Below are 17,518 nucleotides of genomic sequence, written 5' to 3'. Positions count from 1 at the left end.
GTGTGTTATCAACATTATTTTCATCCTAGATCTGATACAGAGCACCACACCAGCTACTATGAAGAAAATGAACTCTATCCCAACCAAATCCAGGACACCATGGAGAAATGCAATCTGCAAACAGGAAGCTCATTCTGCAAAAGATTTCATTTGGCAGTAAAAGGAGAGTTGTATTTCAAATACATTCACAAGATTCCCAAATAGATTTTTAGCTTTATTTGAAGCATTAAAAAGCAAACAAACATACTTTTATCTCATTTACATATCACTTAATGTGTTGTTATAATGACAAACTACAATTGCTAGATGACATATTAAAATAAAAAAGAAGAATCAACAACAAAATCTAATCATCTGCTCACCTTTGAGAAACTCTGCACATCTCTCCTCACTTTTTAATGCTTTTACCATTTTTTTTTCCCATTTGGATTTATCCTAACAGACCATGTAGTTCCCCTTACCTGTTTTCCTTCAAAACTAGGCTCTGACTCTCTCAGGTTACGTATCATTTCCCAATTTGAAAAAGCATTCAAACCCAAGAGAAAGATGAACTAAAAGTGTAGGGAGGTGTTGGGACATAGGATTCAAATTGATTCCTCAGCATGAGTTTATAGAAAGTGTTACCCTCAGAAAGAAAAACAAAGTTTATTTAATTCATTCACTGAGAAACTGCTAGGCTGCTGGTACCTGTAGTCGATTGTGGACAGAGAACAAGAATAAGCAGGAAGCCTTTTCTGCTGTCACCTAGAACTGCAAAGTGCAACAGGAACCTGAAATTACAAGAGGGACTGTTATTTTTTGGCAACAGAAAGATAGTGAAGTTGATGTTTCATCCTGATCCAGGGCCTCACTGGCATCTATGACATCCTGCCCTGGGTGCCTTCCACTTTGGTAGCTCACACAGCAATTTTGTGCCATAGATTTTTTACACTGATGATCTTTTACACCGATGATCTTTTACACAGGAAGCAGAACAGCTTCCATGAGATGTATTGCGTTTGTTTTCAGAAACCTCACAGAAAAACAAAGCAAGCAAACAAACAAAAAAGTAAACAGAGGAAAAGCAAAGAAAACTAACAACAACAACAACATCAACCAAAACAAGGCCCCCAACATACAGATAGGCAAGGTCTCAAAATCAAGAAAATACCAGAACTGATTCTATCAATGCAACCTCAATTTGATCTCTTTTTATCATGATGTATATGCCATCTTTAAATGCAGGAGAAAACATTATGTATTTGTGACAGAGAATACCTAAATTTAAAACTTTTTATTTTTTTTAACACTATACAAATTTTACATCTATATCCCAGAAGATGCTTGTTTTGGAACCTTGTATTTCAGATATATGAGCAAGAAAACTAGTTACACCGACTTGAGAGTACATCCCTGAAAGGATACTCTGATTTGTTTGGTGCTGCCCTGCCCTGATATTGGCTGCGACAGAGTTTCATTTTCCTCCTAGAAGGTGGAATGGTGCTTTTCTGAATTTAGGATGAGAATAACATTGATAACACTCTGGTGTTTTAGCTGCACAGCTGTGCTTACACTAAGTCAAAGACTCTTCGTCTTCTCATGCTCCCCTGCCAGCGAGGAGGCTGGGGGTGCCCGAGGAGATGGGAAGGGACAGAACCAGGACAGCTGGCCCAAAGCAGCCAGAGGGAAATTCCATGAACAATTAACATGGGGTGGTTTGCTGAGGTGGGGGGGACTACCGCTCGGGGACAGTGTAGGCATCACTCAGTGGGTGGTGAGCAATTGCATTGTGCATCACTTGCTTTGTACTTTCTATTATTATAATTATCATCATAATTTCCCTTCCTTTTCTGTTCTATTAAACTGTCTTTTTCTCAGCCCATGAGCTTTTACTTCTCCCCACCCACCTCGATTCTCTCCCGCATCCCACTTGGGGGGAAAGAAGGAAGGGGGAGGTCAGCAAATGGCTGTGTGGTGCTTAGCTGCCTGCCAGGTTCAATCACAACATGCTCCTCACTCCAGGTTCTGTAAACAGACCCCCAGCCAACTAAAACACCCAAATGTCAGCCAAGGACTGATTCTACTGTTCTCTTACTATTTGTTACGTGATACTCACCAACACCAACAGCCCATCCTGAATAACAGAAACATGAAGAGAACCTGCCCTAAAATACAGGCTTTTTGTCTGACACTTGAGCTGGAAAGCTGGGATGCATCAACAGACCTCTGACTTTGAAAAGGTAAATTGTGAGCAACGCAAAATGAAAAAATTAAGTGCAAGTTACATATAATTTATGACAAAAATAGTTTGCTCCATTATTGCAGTCAGTATAAATTCAGGGCATTGCATTGCTTCCTTGCATGCATCCAGTGCAGGGAGGAATTTCTTAGTGACATCTCTAAAGAATTATTACATCAGTGCTACTGATCTTACTGTAGCTCTTTTCACTTCTCTGTCAAGAGCCCATATCCAGACACGAAACACTAGTTCTTTTATAATTAAAATGAATATATATATTTTTTTTCATCTCAGATGTAGAAGTTTGTTCACATTTACAATTGAAACTTCAGGTCTAAAAGGGACCACAAACTCAACAAAGAAACCCTTCTAAGCAGAGATCTAGATGCTACCACCCTAGGCTGTCAGTACATTTCATCTACCCTGTATGCCCATTTGTTTTTATATACACCAAACAGACACTCCTACATATCACACAATGTGGAAAGCCTGGATTTTGATGCATACACCATCAAGAGTCTGGTGGTAGCATCTGTTTCTGTCAGGAGGAGTCAGGGGCTGCTACACATTCCAAATTCTTAAGCTTACAAAATCAAATTGACACTGGCCTGTACTTAGGTATCTGGGAATAATAAAAACTTCCCGCAGTACATTTAACAGGTAATACTTATGAGTACTAATTCCACATAAAAAATAAAGTGTTTATTAAAGAAAAAACACACAATACAGGATCAATTAGAAGATATTCAGTAACAACAAGCCAGTAATAGGCAAAACAATCACCTTTGGCTCTTCAGCTATCTTTCAGAATGTCTTTGCCTGAGGTACTCAACATTTCTTTGCCTCAGTCTTCACTGCCAGTCAGGCTTCTCCCATCTCTCATTTCTCTGAACCCATAGATGAGGGCTGGGGGAGCAAAGTCCTTCCCTCTGTAAGTGAAGGGCAGGTTCAAGATCACTTGATGACACTGAACAGGTACAAGTCTATGAGGCCTGATGACATGCATCCCAGGGTCCTGAGGGAATTGGCTGATGCAGTTGCCAAGCCTCTCTCCATCATGTTTGAAAAGTCCTGGCAGTCAGGTGAAGTCCCTGGTGACTGGAAAATGGGAAATTCTATATTTCTGTGATTATCAGATCTACAAAGGTACAGCCTAACTACACCTTCCTCTTCTCTTCAGCCTTGTTAGAGACTACCTAATTTTCCAACTCAAGGGGAAACTAGGACATCCAGCCTTGATTGTGCCAAAGAGGTGACTTGCCACCTCTCGATCACCACCTATGCACTGAGTTGTGGCTGTTACCCCACAGGACCACCACCACCAATGGTAACATCTTTATCCATTTTCTTGTTTCACCATTTACCATCTGCCCCTGTTCTGCAGTTTGGGCCTGGTTAGCACTACCTTTTGCTTAGACTACAAGGAATTGTATCTTGACATTAGGCAGTAGCCCATCTCTCTTATTTCTGCACCTGAGGTCAGTCTGGTATGTGTGCAGTGTTAGCAATTTGGGCAGTAGTGTTTTGGTTGGGGTATCAGTATCACTACCTTCCTAGTGGTGGATTTTGCAGTAAAAGAGTCTCTATATCAGCTCTTAGAGCAGACACTGGTAAAATGTTGAAATTTCTATGAGAAACTCTTAACAGCATCTCTTCGGTTGCCTTCTTATGCTCAGCAAGCACCTACCCAGAGGGAGGTTTCAGATGGTTATAGGACCTTTAAGCAAGATCTTACCACTCCAGGAGGAACATCCTCTGTGCCCTTGCTGTCTCTCTATCACATTTCAGCTCATTATCCACTCCTTCAACAATGAGGACCTGGAGAATCAACCTTCCTTCGAGGCATATTTAGTTGAAATTTGCCATCATTTACTCACACCATGGAAGCAACACTATTTCACTACTGCTGCTTTCAAAAATTAAGTGAATTATAAGTAATGCTAATGTAACTGAGATCAGTTCTTTTTTCTACCTCCCCCACTCCTCCATTACCCCTAATACATAATACCGAGAGCTCCTTTTCTTTAGAGTCCTTCCCACAGGCTTGCATGATTATCAGACAATGCAGAATTGTGAGAAAGAGAATTGTCTGAGACCAACGTTGGCAGGAAACAGTGTCAAATTAACCAAGTTAACGTGATAGATTGTGATAAATTGAATGATTGGGGTATTACGTGCTTGAACTATGTGGTGCTGTGTATCACAGCAAATCTATTTCCTGAAACCTCTAACTTGGCAATTTCATCCATATAAAAATGCTACTAAATATGCCTCTACTTGTCAGGCAGTTTCCTCTCCTTTTCAACAGCTATAAAACATATGGGGTTTATGCTGCTAAGAGCCTTTGTAAATCATGCTTTAATACCTATAGGTTATACTTAGCTATAGACATGCCTTCAGCTGATGTCAATTGTTGCAGCTGTCTTGGCATCAGAGCCAAGCTTATTTACAGCTGCTGAGCACCTCTTCTGCCATTCTCAGCACTCACAAAGGTAGGCAAATAAGACATGGTTTTGCTTTAGCTTTAAGAGGGCTTTTAATCAGAACTCTGTCTCAAGAAAGTAAAGCCAGACAGTCGCTCAAATCTTCGTCCTTGTCTGTTTCAACTTTAGAAGAGCAGATCCTTAGCTATCGAACTGTTAACCTTGACGCTCTCCTGTTACCACTTTTGCTATGCTTTCCCATACACAAACCTAAAGAAATATCTTTGACAATAATATACATACGTATATATAAATATTTTCGAAGGTATTTACCACTTGTCTTGCCCTCTGAAAAGAGGAGAAGGCAATCACCTTTACTGGAAGCAGTTAGTACAACATCAAATCATCTCACCAGCCTCCCTGTGCAGTCCACAGAGAGCATCAAAGCACCTCTGCATTCTGATTTACCCCACCTGATGGGAGAAAGTTCAGACACCTCCTATCTCCTAAGGATGGAGGGGAATGCCTCCTGGACTGTAACCAAAACAGGACTGCAAGCCTCTTTTCTCTTCCCTCCTGTTGGGAAGAGTTCAGTATGAAGAGAGTTGCTGCAGCCAAGCATGACACTTGCAGCACAGAGCCAACCTCCTGAGCTAGGTAGCAGGCACAGGTGCAAGATTCAAGTGCTGTGGTTCACATTCCCAGCTGAAGCTAATGCTCCTTCTGGACTACAGATATGCTACAGGTGCCTTGGACTATTAGTACTTCAAAAGGTTAATCTGGACACAGGGGAGTGGATCCTTTCCTTATCATTCCCTATACACCAATTAGCAAATCATTGCCAAAAATGAATTACACAGATTCAAGATTTTTTTTTCCCATTTGTTTAATTTTATTAACAGAAAAATTGATCTTTCAAAAATATTGCTTCTACATTTTTCAGTTTTCTTGTAAGGTTTATAATTACAGCTGAGCTTGTTTCCAGAACTACTTCTTAATGCAAAGCTCTAGACAGCCCTCACAGTATCGCAAGCTTTGTATTGCTGCACTGCGCAAAAACCTCTATTGTGAGGTTTATACAACTTCCATACTATAGTTTTATAAAAAGTCAACCCAATAAAATGACAGGTAAAAGAGTAAACTACATCAGAACTGCTGGTATTAAAATAACCCCAACCTTTCCTACCTGCAGGAAGCATGTAGACATCACAGTGTTAAAAATTATTTTTTAGTCAATCTAGTTATGCATCCCACACACCAGAACTTATCTGACATGAAAGAGGATAGATACAAATATAGCACAAAGTACAGTATTAATTTTAGTACAGACAAATTATGTTAGAGACTGTCAACAACCAGTCTGGCACGACTGCTATACAGCTACAACATTTGGGGAAAAAAAAAAAAAAGGAGGGAGTTAGCATGGTCTCATTTGTCTCCTGCAAATGGGTCATTTAAAATTAAATTGTGCTAACCCCACCCTAGGCTTTGGGGAGCCTCAGTCAAAAGATGTTATTTCTGAAGCTGCTTATGCAATATTTCAAAGTGACTTATTGTGGCATTGTGTGCTCCACCTCAAGAAGTGCCACCACCTTGTGGAGCTCCTTGTGGGAGTGTAATGGGTTGTTTGGGAGATGCCTGCACCACAGCACCCACGGAGAACATCATCTCCTCCCACACAGCGCTGCTTTCAGGACGTATTTGCAGTTTAGGTGCTTCTTGGTTTTCTTTCTGTTTTAATGATTTTAAGATCTTAATAATTTCTTTCATTTAAAGAAGGAAAACAAATCAACAACAACAACAAAAGGCCAGAAAGCCCTATTTCCTATTTATTTTTAGTGCCACTTAATGTGCATCCTGCTAAGCCAACAATCATCCCAGCATGAGCTGACTAGAAGCAGCAGCAGGTAGCTGCCTGGCTAGCTAGCAGGGAACAGATTGGATAAAAACAACAAAAATATAACCAAGACTAGGCTCACAGTGTAGAGTAAACCCAAGCAGGGGATTTATTTTCACTCTCACTAAAATTTTAAAGACTCTAAGCTCATTTGACAGGGACCCTTGGCTCAGGTCATAAAAGCCCAGTAGACCCCCAGAGCTATTCTGGGTTCTACTACAAAGGTTGGACAAGAGTATATAACTCTGCTTCTAAATCACCCCTGCTACAAGTGCCTGACTTCTTTGCTAACATCTCCACTTGTAGTGGGTACGTTTTGGTATCACCTGGAAAGTGCAACCCACCACTGCACTAGGCTCTTGCAGGAGAAGCTTCTCCTGAACAAGGACAGGAGGGGGATTTGGCATCAAAGCCCTGTATCCTACAGAGATGCTTCCAGATGCAACTCACATATGCATGCTTGCTCAACAGCAAGTTTGCCAAGTCAACACTCAGGGCTGACATTTGGGCTTAATATCCAAAGCTCAAATGCTGCCATAAAGCCTTTTCTTTTACAGATACCTGCCCAATGGGAGAGTGTACCCACAGAGGAGTCAGCTACTACCTGCACCTCATGCATCACCTTTGAAACTGAGGTCAGCTTTCTAATTCAAAGATGGGCAAATATTTATGTACTAAAAAAAAAAAAAAAGTAATATAACTTGAATGTGACATTTATTTTTACAACAGCATTTCCAAGTTTTCCCAGCAAAAGGGATCTTGTTTTAGTACACGCTTTGTCTGCTGTGTGACGGTTTGCTAGAAAACCTATACTGACAGGCCTCTGTAGTACAAACGAGGCTTCTAGTTCATTGGTACCTGCCAGCCAAAATAATATACATGCAAATGCCTTAGCACCCAAATCAAGCTGCACAGCTGTGTTTTGGATGAAGGACAGGAGAAATCTAGATTTCAGAGTCAAATTCCACTCTTAGTTTTGCTTAAACTTTTCAGCAAGAAATCCCACCATAAAAATAATCTTTCATAAGAAAATTGTCTTCTCAGTATAATTCTCAGTATAATTAATAGACAAATTTACTGATCCTTTCCTCCCCCCCCAGCTATCCTACTGAAGGCAGTTTGCAAGTTTTGTAATAAATGGCAAAAAAAGTTTCAGGGGAAGGGGGAGGAAAAATAGTTTTCTTATGGTTGACAGCATCGTTTCTTTCAAAAGTATGTACTAGCAGCTATTTAAGCAAATATTTTAAAAGTTACCATTGTACAAAGCCAAAGTTCAGAACTTAAACACAGTCGAGACAGGTCAGCAGAAGCTAATATTAACTTTTCCTTGGAACCGTTATTCCAAAAGTTATATATGTTAATGTTAAGTTGTGCAAATCCCAAATAATACCAGCTTTCTTAATTTCATTAATGAAGAAGATTATTTATTAGCAGAAAAAAAGTTAAGTAGTACTGACCCACTATGCAACCTCTTTGAGTTCAACAGGACTCCTGAACTCCTCCTGTAGGTTTACATAAGAAATCCTGTTACTGTAGTCAACCTTTCTGCACTGTGAACAATGTAGCATTTAACTGCAGTATATATATTATACTGCAACTTTATTAGAGTGCCTGGGCTGTTTTCTAGCAAAAGACTAAAAGCATCTTCTGCTATTGCAGAAAGTCTCAGCTCAGTATATTACTTCCACCTTGATAAGTTGCTCATGGTTTAGTGTGACTTCATCTCTTCCCTAGCAGCAGGGGCAGTTTAAGGCATCCCTGCTTTTTCACCCCCTCCCGCCTCTGCTTTTTATGATTCCTACATCTATGCCACTGCAGCAGGGTTGGAAGTGAACCCAGCTGTCCAGCCAGCAAGCATCATGGACTTGGCAGAAAAAAAAAATAACATAGAAAAAAATCAACAATTACAGCTTTTTAATCTATGGTACTGATACCACACACAGGATATCCCCTTCACCATTCAGTTATCTGTGTTGGCTGGAAATTGGGTGCAGGCACAAGCTCAGGGATAAAGGAGGAGAAAAGGGGATGGTGGTAGATGACCTCTTCATGACAGATTGCTAACAAGCTGTTATTTAGACAATAACCCCACCCAAGAAAAGCACACATTTGTTCTTAATGTTACTGAAAAATGTAACTACTTTAGCTGGGGCTTTGGGATGCACAGCTGAGGCTCTGTGCTAATAGTCTTGAAAGAGACAATGATTTCCCTATAGAGTTTATGGTCTCTACTATACAACGATGCAGTACGGACACAGAACAACTATAAAAGTGCAGATAAAGCATGAAGAAATGCTAGGACAAGTGCAGTGGCATCTCACAAATCTGAACTCCTTAACATAGGACCAGTAGAAAGCCATAAACTTGCATTTTTGTTAGAGCAAGCACACAGTCTCCAGACACACAATTAAGTATTTTCACTGTAAATTAGCATCTTGGGACAAAATGCAACAAAAGAAACCACAATTTAAAAGTGGTCTTACAAGTCACAGTAATACTTGTAGTAGCATGCAGTGGGCTTGCATTCTGCTAAGCAAATTGCTAGACACCAAATCCCAGGAAACTAAATAAGAACTTTGCATTTTAGTAAGTGGAAAATAAGGCTTGACTTTGCACCTACCTCAGAGCTGTTACAACAAACTGCAGGCACCAGGAAGTACTTGCACTGAGAAAACAGCAGCTGAGACACCTCAAAGAATTTGAAGAGCCCTGAGGTGCCTCCTGAGCAGGCCAGCAGGCAGGTGGTGGCAACCAAAACACTTCTAATTCTGCTGATACTTTCTGTAGTAAGTGGGATTAGGCTCATTACCACCTCCCACTTCTATTTGTCTTTTTAAATATCCTCCCCCTTGGGGAAAATCTATCACCTGCCTTGGCACAAGGCATGCAGTTTTCCAGGCAGGACATCCACCTTTTGGTGAAGGGACTGCTCACCTCAGTGCATCAGGAAAAGGCCGAGTGAAAGGCAGATATGAGAAACCATCTCAAATCATGCACTTTTTATCTTGTCAGCAGCATAACACTCAGAATTTACACTAAAGGCAAAATATAGGAGCAAGGTAATCCACAGAGCCCTTTCAGCTTTATGCCTCAACTTTGTGCTAAAATTAGGTGACATGGTGGTAAATCTCCAGCCTCTCTTTGTCCACTCAGCAGGCAGTCTGCCCCTCAAAAACCTCAGGTTAACCACTTGGTCACCAGGAAGCTGAATAACAGCACGGATGGTACCAACCCCCATGCGTTGCAAATCTGATGACAGGATTAACAAGAGCAAGGGACACTTCTCAGTGCCAAGGCCTATGCTAGAACACAGCACACAGCCCAGCAAACTGACAGCAGGATTCACTGCAGCTGACAAACTACTGCAGCAGGACCTATTTTGCACAGCTCCAGTCACAGCATGACACCTAATGTCAAAAAGCATCTGACAACCTTCGTCAGTCAAACGAGCCAGCCTGTCTGAGAAACACGTGCCAGGCTATAGGCAAGAAAAAGGAAGACAGCTAGCTGAGTCTCTTGGATGAAGAAGCCAGAGTGCATCCCAGGATACCTGGTTCAGCACTGGCTTGGTGGAAGCCATATTTATATATTTACAACTTTACATATTAATTGGCTTGCTTGTAAAATGGAATAAATATTAATAAATAAATAAAATAATAAATAAAATAATAAATAAAAACTCACTATTGTTTTTTGAGGCCATGAACATGAGCACATTCACTTCAAAGTTTGTCAGGGCAGGCAGTTACAATAGAGACTCTGGCTTTCTGCTGAGTCTATACAGAGATGGCACTGTACTGCTCCTAGGTTTACCCTGTATGAGGGCAACAGCAGGGGGCAATAGTTCTCTCCTTTGGCTTGGAGTAGTTGGTCAAATGGCCGTTTGATAGATATGTTACTTGCAGGCAAAAAATTGGTCTCCAAAATGCACCACATGGCTTTATTTAAGGTAGGTTGTGAGGGTAATCCATTAGAGACAAAAATCACAACATAATTAAAGTGCTCTGTTAATTTTAATTAAGCTCATCACACCAGCAAACCTGATGACTCTAAGGAAGCATTTATTGCTGGCATTCCTATGTTTTTTATGTTGGTTTTAAACAAACACAAACAACAAACAACAACAAACAACAACACTCAAATTGCAAACCAACAAGCAGCTAGGTGATCCTGATGAGCTTCCCCTCAAGTTGCTGCAGTCTGCAGTGAGCTCAGTGGGAGCCTATCCCTGTAATGAATATTGGATATCATATCCAGGTGGTCATACAAGTCACCGGGGCAGCAAATTACCAGTACAGGAGCCCTACCCATCAGCACTGTCCTCTACCACAGAACCAGCTTTCACAGAAGTACGACATTTGAATTACAAACAAGGGACACAAAAGATGTGAGAGAAACTCAAGACAGGATCTGTTTTCCATTGACTAACTGCAATGCTATCCTTCAAAAAAAAAAAAAAAGTTTCCATCTTTGTACACATGCAGTTATAGGAATTACCAAAATAAGGAATATTTTCTCATGCATACACTTGTAACATAAAACAAGGAGGTGGCACCAGGTACAGAAACTTACAAAAAACGTAGATGCCATTCAAAAATATTATCAAGAGTAAGCTGAGTATATTACACTTCTGCAATAAGCTTTGCTTTCATGAAAATAAATTAGACCCAGAATTAAATTATTAGTGTTCATTTCTATTGTCTCAGATCTTTGGGAGCACATCTGAGGCAGCTTGGTTCTGATAGTCATAAGCACTGATCACCTCCAGCATGACCACAAACATTGGAAACTGCCCACTGAAATGAAGACTGATATCTCAAGGCAGTGCCAAATTGAGCAGACCAGCTACTGTTGAAAACTTAACTACTCTGATGAAAAAAAAAAAAAAAAACAAAAAAGGAAAGAAGGAAAAAAGAAACTCTGTAGTTAATCTGTTTTGCAATCAGTGAAGGATTTAGGCAGATAAGGGTGATAAAAAGGCCTCTTCCTCCTCCACTACTGTCCTCAAGAGGGATGAAATGGGCCAGTAGCAAAACCAAGAGCAGCCTTTAGGTTTTGCTATGCAGTGTGAGGAGATGTGGCTTGCTGGAATGTGGCAGCCTGCCCAGGAGCACTGCCCAGCTTGTGAGAGGCATGCAGTGGTGCTGCACCCAAAGACTCGACTTCATTCAATTACCTCTGAGCTCTGTCCCTGCCAGTTTTGGCTCAGGTTAGCTGGCTGGCCTCTGAGAGTGACTGTCCACAGACGCAGGTATGGAAAGTCCTTGTCTGGGGGAGGGTAGAGGTGCAGTGAGTTTAGCAGTGTGAGTACAAGGTGATATTCTGCCTCTTGTCTTCAGGGACAGAAAAATTGGGGCCAGCTGCAGGTATAGCCACAATCTGCAGTGAAAGGACAGTAAAGACACAACAATAATTCTCATTCAGTGATAGTAATAAAGGCCAATCATAGAAAGAGTCAAATAAAACCACTGCAAGCAGATCTCTCTGTCTCTTTTTTTTTTTCTTCTTTCTAATTTACATGCTAAGTGGGATTTGACATAAGGAAACAATTTCACACATTAGTTTCAGAGCAAAAGTTTCATTTCATCCCCTGAAGTAGAAAACTGATTGCTTAAACCACATATTTTCCGATACATGCCCCAGCTTCAGGCCAACTAAATTTTCACAGGCATCACTCCAATGTCTCAATTTTCTTTCTCACTTCTCTCACTCTCTCCTATTTTTGCCTTCAGGAATCTGCTAGTATTGCTTCTGGAATTTATCATCTGTATTTGAAGATGTATTTGTACAACTAAGGAGCCTGTTTAGATCAAGGAATTCTCAAAAGGTGATTATGGAAGATAACATTCTAACAGATATGACAGTCAATTTAGAATATATTTTATAGTCACCCCAATCCCAAGTTATGAAATGGTGTAAAGAGAAGACAAGCCCCTTTTGCTTGGCCTTTCAGATGCTCTTTGGGTTATTCCACTTCTGCATATTCTTTAGGCCAAGAACTGGGGAAGATTATAATGACTAGAATACCACCAATATCCCCAAGTCCTTCTCATCAGGGCTTCTCATCAATCCACTCACCACTCAGCCTACATTCACGTTTGGGATTGCCCCAGCCCATGTACAGGACCTTGCTCTTGGCCTTGTTCAACTCTGTGAGGTTTGCATGGGCCCACCTCTCAAGCCTGTCCAGGTCCCTCTGGACGGCATCCCTTCCCTCCAGCGTGTCGACCACACCACCCAGCTTGGTGTCATCTGCAAACCCACCAAGTTACTCAGCATACCTTCTGTCCTGCAATAACGACACGATCTCCCAGCTTCAGGCCAAGCGATAAGAGCATGGCCTTGCCTGTGACATGATTATGGTTTGGAATCACGGCTTTTGAGACATCACATGACAGAGACACTGCATCCAGCAATATCTGCTTGATTTCTTTTGCACTGGCTGCTGCATCTGCCATTTCCAGTGGCATATCTACTGGATCAGGAACCACATCCACTGGGATCTGCCCTTTGTCATTCCTAAAGGCAGGATAGGATAAAGTGTAACAGTTTTAAACTAAAAGAGGGTAGATTTAGATTAGATATAAGAAAAATTCTTTATTATGAGGGTGGTGAGACCCTAGAACAGGCTGCCCAGAGAAGTTGTGGATGCCCCATCCCCGGAAATGTTCAAGGCCAGGCTGGATGGGGCTTTGGGCAAACTGTTCTAGTGGAAGGTGTCCCTGCCCATGGCAGGGAGCTTGGGGCTAGATGATCTTTAGGGTTCCTTCCAACCCAAACCATTCTATGATTCTAAGAAGTCAAATCACAAATTTCCTAAACCATTTTTTTGCACTTAGAAGAAACAGCAATTACTCTGAACTCCTGAGAGCAGGGTCAGGGGAACCCTGCTTCATGTGCTGCACCTGCAGAACATGGGGGCCTTCATAAAACAGTAGTTTTCTTTCAGCAATATATTCTCTAAAAATATACGGTATATAATCATAAATGAAGTCCTGCTACATCTCACTATGCCAAGTGAAACAAAAGCCCCAAGGCTCTCATCAAAGTTAAAGCAAGACAAACTGTGCTCCAAATCCCCAGAAAACAAGAAAAATGTTTGAACTGAGAAACATAATCCATTTGGATCCTATTGTTGCTGCAGTGCCAGGTATTCATGTTCTGATGGAAAATGATGGCGCATAATGTCAGCACGTGATGTATACAACTCACCAGCAACGTGAACAGTAGCCTGGAGTAACTGCACTACTGTCTGTTACTGCATGACGTTTACTAAATTTCATCACGTTGATATGCTTGGAGGTCTGACACATAATAGGTTAAGTGCAGTGGACATGGTTTAACTTAGCATATTCTTTCCACACTTGAAACTACACCTTCCACTTGCCTGTGCGTCTTCACCTGACTTAAAAATACAAATGTGTTTTTAACAAGATACTATCTTAACATTCAGCTAAAATAGCTTGTTCAGAACAGAAAAGCTTTTTTTTTTTCCTTTTTTTTTTTTTTGATGGGACTGTCCTGATTTGCATTTTGTGTGCTCTTGAATGTAAACATAACCTACTATCATGCAAGCATCATTTCAAAGCACTCTCAACATATCTGTTGTACCAGGCTTTTCTATGCTATAAGAAGAAACACTTCCTGTTACTTTTTTCTTGCTTTTCCTTCTGTAGTGTTTGGGGAAATATAGTTATTGTTTCTAGAAGGAAGCGCACAAAACTGCAGCATGTAAGTTACTTCAAGCAACTGATAATACACCACTGCTCATACTACACTACCACATATAAATGGAATTGTGCGTTCTGTAAACTAGTGGGTATTTTATAACTGCTGACTCCTTTGCCCCTTCACAGCTCTTCCAGAGAACTAAATTTAAAGACTTTTCACACTGAAAGGATTACACAGGAAAAGACACAGATAGTAACAAAGCTGCTCAGCTGTTAATGCTACAGCAGTAGTCATAGGCCAGTGTTAGTTGTTTAAAAAATATCACACTGTTAATTACTTAGGCATTAAGATTGGTTTAGCACCTCTACATTATCGAGCATGAAAGCCATTAGCAGCTGGGCACTTGCTGTTGCTGCTTTGCAGCTGTGGCGTGGCATTTATTAAGAAGCTTTGTCTTAATGCTTGTGGTAAGCTGCTCCTTTGAACTCTGTTACTTGTCCCTTTTAGCCAACTGATGTCAAACTTCACATTAGTTGTATTTTTAAATACATAAGCCACTGGACCATGGCTCATCCTCTCTCACATCATAGCTGATGACAGTTTGCAAGCAAAAAGTTTCCTTGGATAGTGCTTTCTCTTGGTATGAACAAAGCCAGTGGACTTGCATGTGGGATAACATCCTTGACTGTTAACAAAGCTTTGCACTTAGCACAGCATCAGAGTGGAAAGACCTTGAGCCAAGGGCGTGCTTTAGGGAGGATCCTAGCTCTGGATGCAGCCTAATTAGATGGCATGATCCTGAATATGGCAGGGCTACGTGTGTGGTCCTCATTGCCACATGTAACATCACTAATGTTAACACATATGGAGAGAGGGGACCATTATTATCCATTTTACAAGTGATGCACTAAGGAAGAGAGATTGCTGCTTGTCCAAAATTGACCTGGGAGGCTCTTGGCAAGCGGAGGGTTGCAGCCAGGCGGCCCAGCTGTGAACACAGCAGCATTACCTGGCAGCAGCAGCACCAAAGGAGAAATGTGCACGAACTGCTTAGGTTCATGTTCTCAGTTTTGAGCATATTCATGGAAAGCAACATAATCCTGTCAAAAATGACATTTTTCCAATAGGCTTGACATACCTATACATACACTGGGACGGCTATTAACTACAGATGTTATGTCTTGAATTATGAAATTATCATCACTTCTTTGGGTTTTCATTACTCATTATTGCAAAGAGTTCTGCAACGAGCCACATAAATGCTGTTACACTGTTTTTGATGAGATTGCACGTATGAAGAAGAAACGTTCTCTGCTGGACCAGAAATGTAGTAAATGAAGACAGCAGAACTTTTGCCTTGGCTTTGCAAATACCGGTTGTTTAATGAAGTTACCCACAGAAATTCATGACAAGAAATTTTCTGGCAATTCTAAGGTGTAAATACACACATGAATCACAAAATTGAATTTAAACTTCTTTGCTTACCAGTTGCTCAAAGAAAAACAATTCTAATGATCCTTATGCAGCACAGATTATACTAGACAGCCTAGTACACTTGCCTTCCTAGTACACAGTGTTTTTATTTAATATGGTTGCCATTATTTTTTTATTTTTATTTTTCCTATAGATTTCAACTAGAATTTACTTGCAAAAATTCACAGCAATTCTTCATAGAGGGCTGAAATCTCAGCCCTAGTTCTTCACATTCCCCTCCCTCCCTTTAATTTTGGGTGAGCTACAGTCCCTCTCCATAAAGTGGGAGTAATTACATTTACTTACATTGCTCTAGAAGCACCACAATAAGAAAATGGTCATGTTTGTGAAAGCCAGCCAGAGAAGAAAATGGGATAAGACCTCATTCCTTGTTTCTTCCTTCCACCACCTGCTGGTGAGCAGAATGAACACCCTTTGCTGATGCCTTCACATCTTTAGTGGGGCTTATCTGATGGGAGAGAATGATCCACCCTAACAAATAATAAACAGAAAATGTAAAGTGTTAAAATCTTTTACCAGTTATAAATATTTGAGCAAGCTGCAGCTTAGTTAAAAACCCTACCCTCAAGGCTTTAATGACCAGTCTCTGTTAAACTGTAAATGCCAGACAAGCCTGATGGGAAAAAATAAAAGATCCTACAAGAGGGAACCCCATACCAAAGAAATGTGTTTTCCTGTGGAAAGGGTCTCCCTAGGAGTTGTATGGCTGCTAGCTAGGTAACAGCAATTTCTTGCTGTCAATGTATAGGATCTTGGAAAAAGCCCAGGTATTTTGAACCATTAAGTCAAACAACTCAATCCCCTGTGTATATGGGGGATGGGAGGGGGTAGACGTTGAGAGAGAGAGAGGTGTAAGTCTGGAAAAATATGTGTTGTTTTAGCATGGCATGGCAAGCAACTTATTTCAAAATTGCGCTTTTTTTTTTTTTTTTAAGTTCTATTTGTAAATCTTTGCAAGATTTACAAAACAAGGCAGTTTAAATGACTCAGCTCACCCATTTTTATGTTACTACAAGGATAAACAACAACATGCTGTGTTTTGGGGGGAATATATGGCATCAAAGCACAAACAATTCAAAGATTGCTGAATACATTTTACTTCCAGCAACCAGAAGCTCTGCCTATGGACTGAGTCCAAGCATGCAACATTTCAACTTAGATGCATTTGCCAAAATTACAAGCACCTAAACAATACGGGCTTTGTTGTGATAAGGATGCAACACGCACCTATTTATGCTATAAACAAACTAAACTGAATTAGGATTATTCATAAACTCTCCTCTCAGATATAAGTGCATTGACAAAATAAAGATATTTACAATCTCAGATTGAAAATGGCACATGAAATTTGAATACTTTGATGGACCTGGCTAATCATAACTATGATTTCTATGCAGACACACAACTCAGATCTACCACATTTTGTTCTGCTTTGCTGTCTGATGCTTACGAGTGCAATGAATGAGTAGGTCTCAGTTCAGTTCCAAAAGCACAATGATGCCCACCACAGAGGTGGCAGTGCCAACATCAAGAGCCCCATTCCAAGCCCACCAAGTCCATCTGAATGCCAAGTACACTACTGCCATGCATACCTACTGCTTTTGACGCCAGTCCCCTACAAACACACTAGTCTGCAGCTGGAGGCATCCTGCTGAGACAAAACTGCACGCAGGAAAAGCGCAGTGCAGGTCAGGAAGCAAAGCTTGTCCCCCAGGGCTTCCCCCTTGCCTTTCAGTCTGGCAGCAGTTGACCTTGCTTGCTCCCTTCCCAGTCACGCCTTCATGCCTCACTCTCAGGCTACACCAAGTCTCACGC

The 17,518-nt window shown here is 40.9% G+C and overlaps 1 long non-coding RNA gene across 6 annotated transcripts in view; it reads left to right on the top strand.

Annotated features, from left to right (window-relative positions):
* Positions 1–17,518, top strand: part of LOC106043150 (uncharacterized) — a 60,153-nt gene that overhangs the window by 27,307 nt on the left and 15,328 nt on the right. For 4 of the 6 annotated variants that reach the window (XR_007168881.2, XR_001211532.3, XR_001211533.3 and 1 more), the window contains one exon: positions 7,096–8,149. This is a non-coding gene — a long non-coding RNA (uncharacterized lncRNA). Of the gene's footprint in view, positions 1–7,095; positions 8,150–12,270; positions 12,401–17,518 lie in introns of those variants that run through there. The other 2 variants (XR_010830083.1, XR_010830082.1) reach the window with 2 other exon arrangements.

Source organism: Anser cygnoides, chromosome 3 (assembly GCF_040182565.1).
Source record: "Anser cygnoides isolate HZ-2024a breed goose chromosome 3, Taihu_goose_T2T_genome, whole genome shotgun sequence".
Lineage (NCBI taxonomy): Eukaryota > Metazoa > Chordata > Aves > Anseriformes > Anatidae > Anser > Anser cygnoides.
The sequence above is the reverse complement of the archived record's forward strand: the minus strand, read 5'-3'. Positions and strand labels throughout refer to the sequence as shown.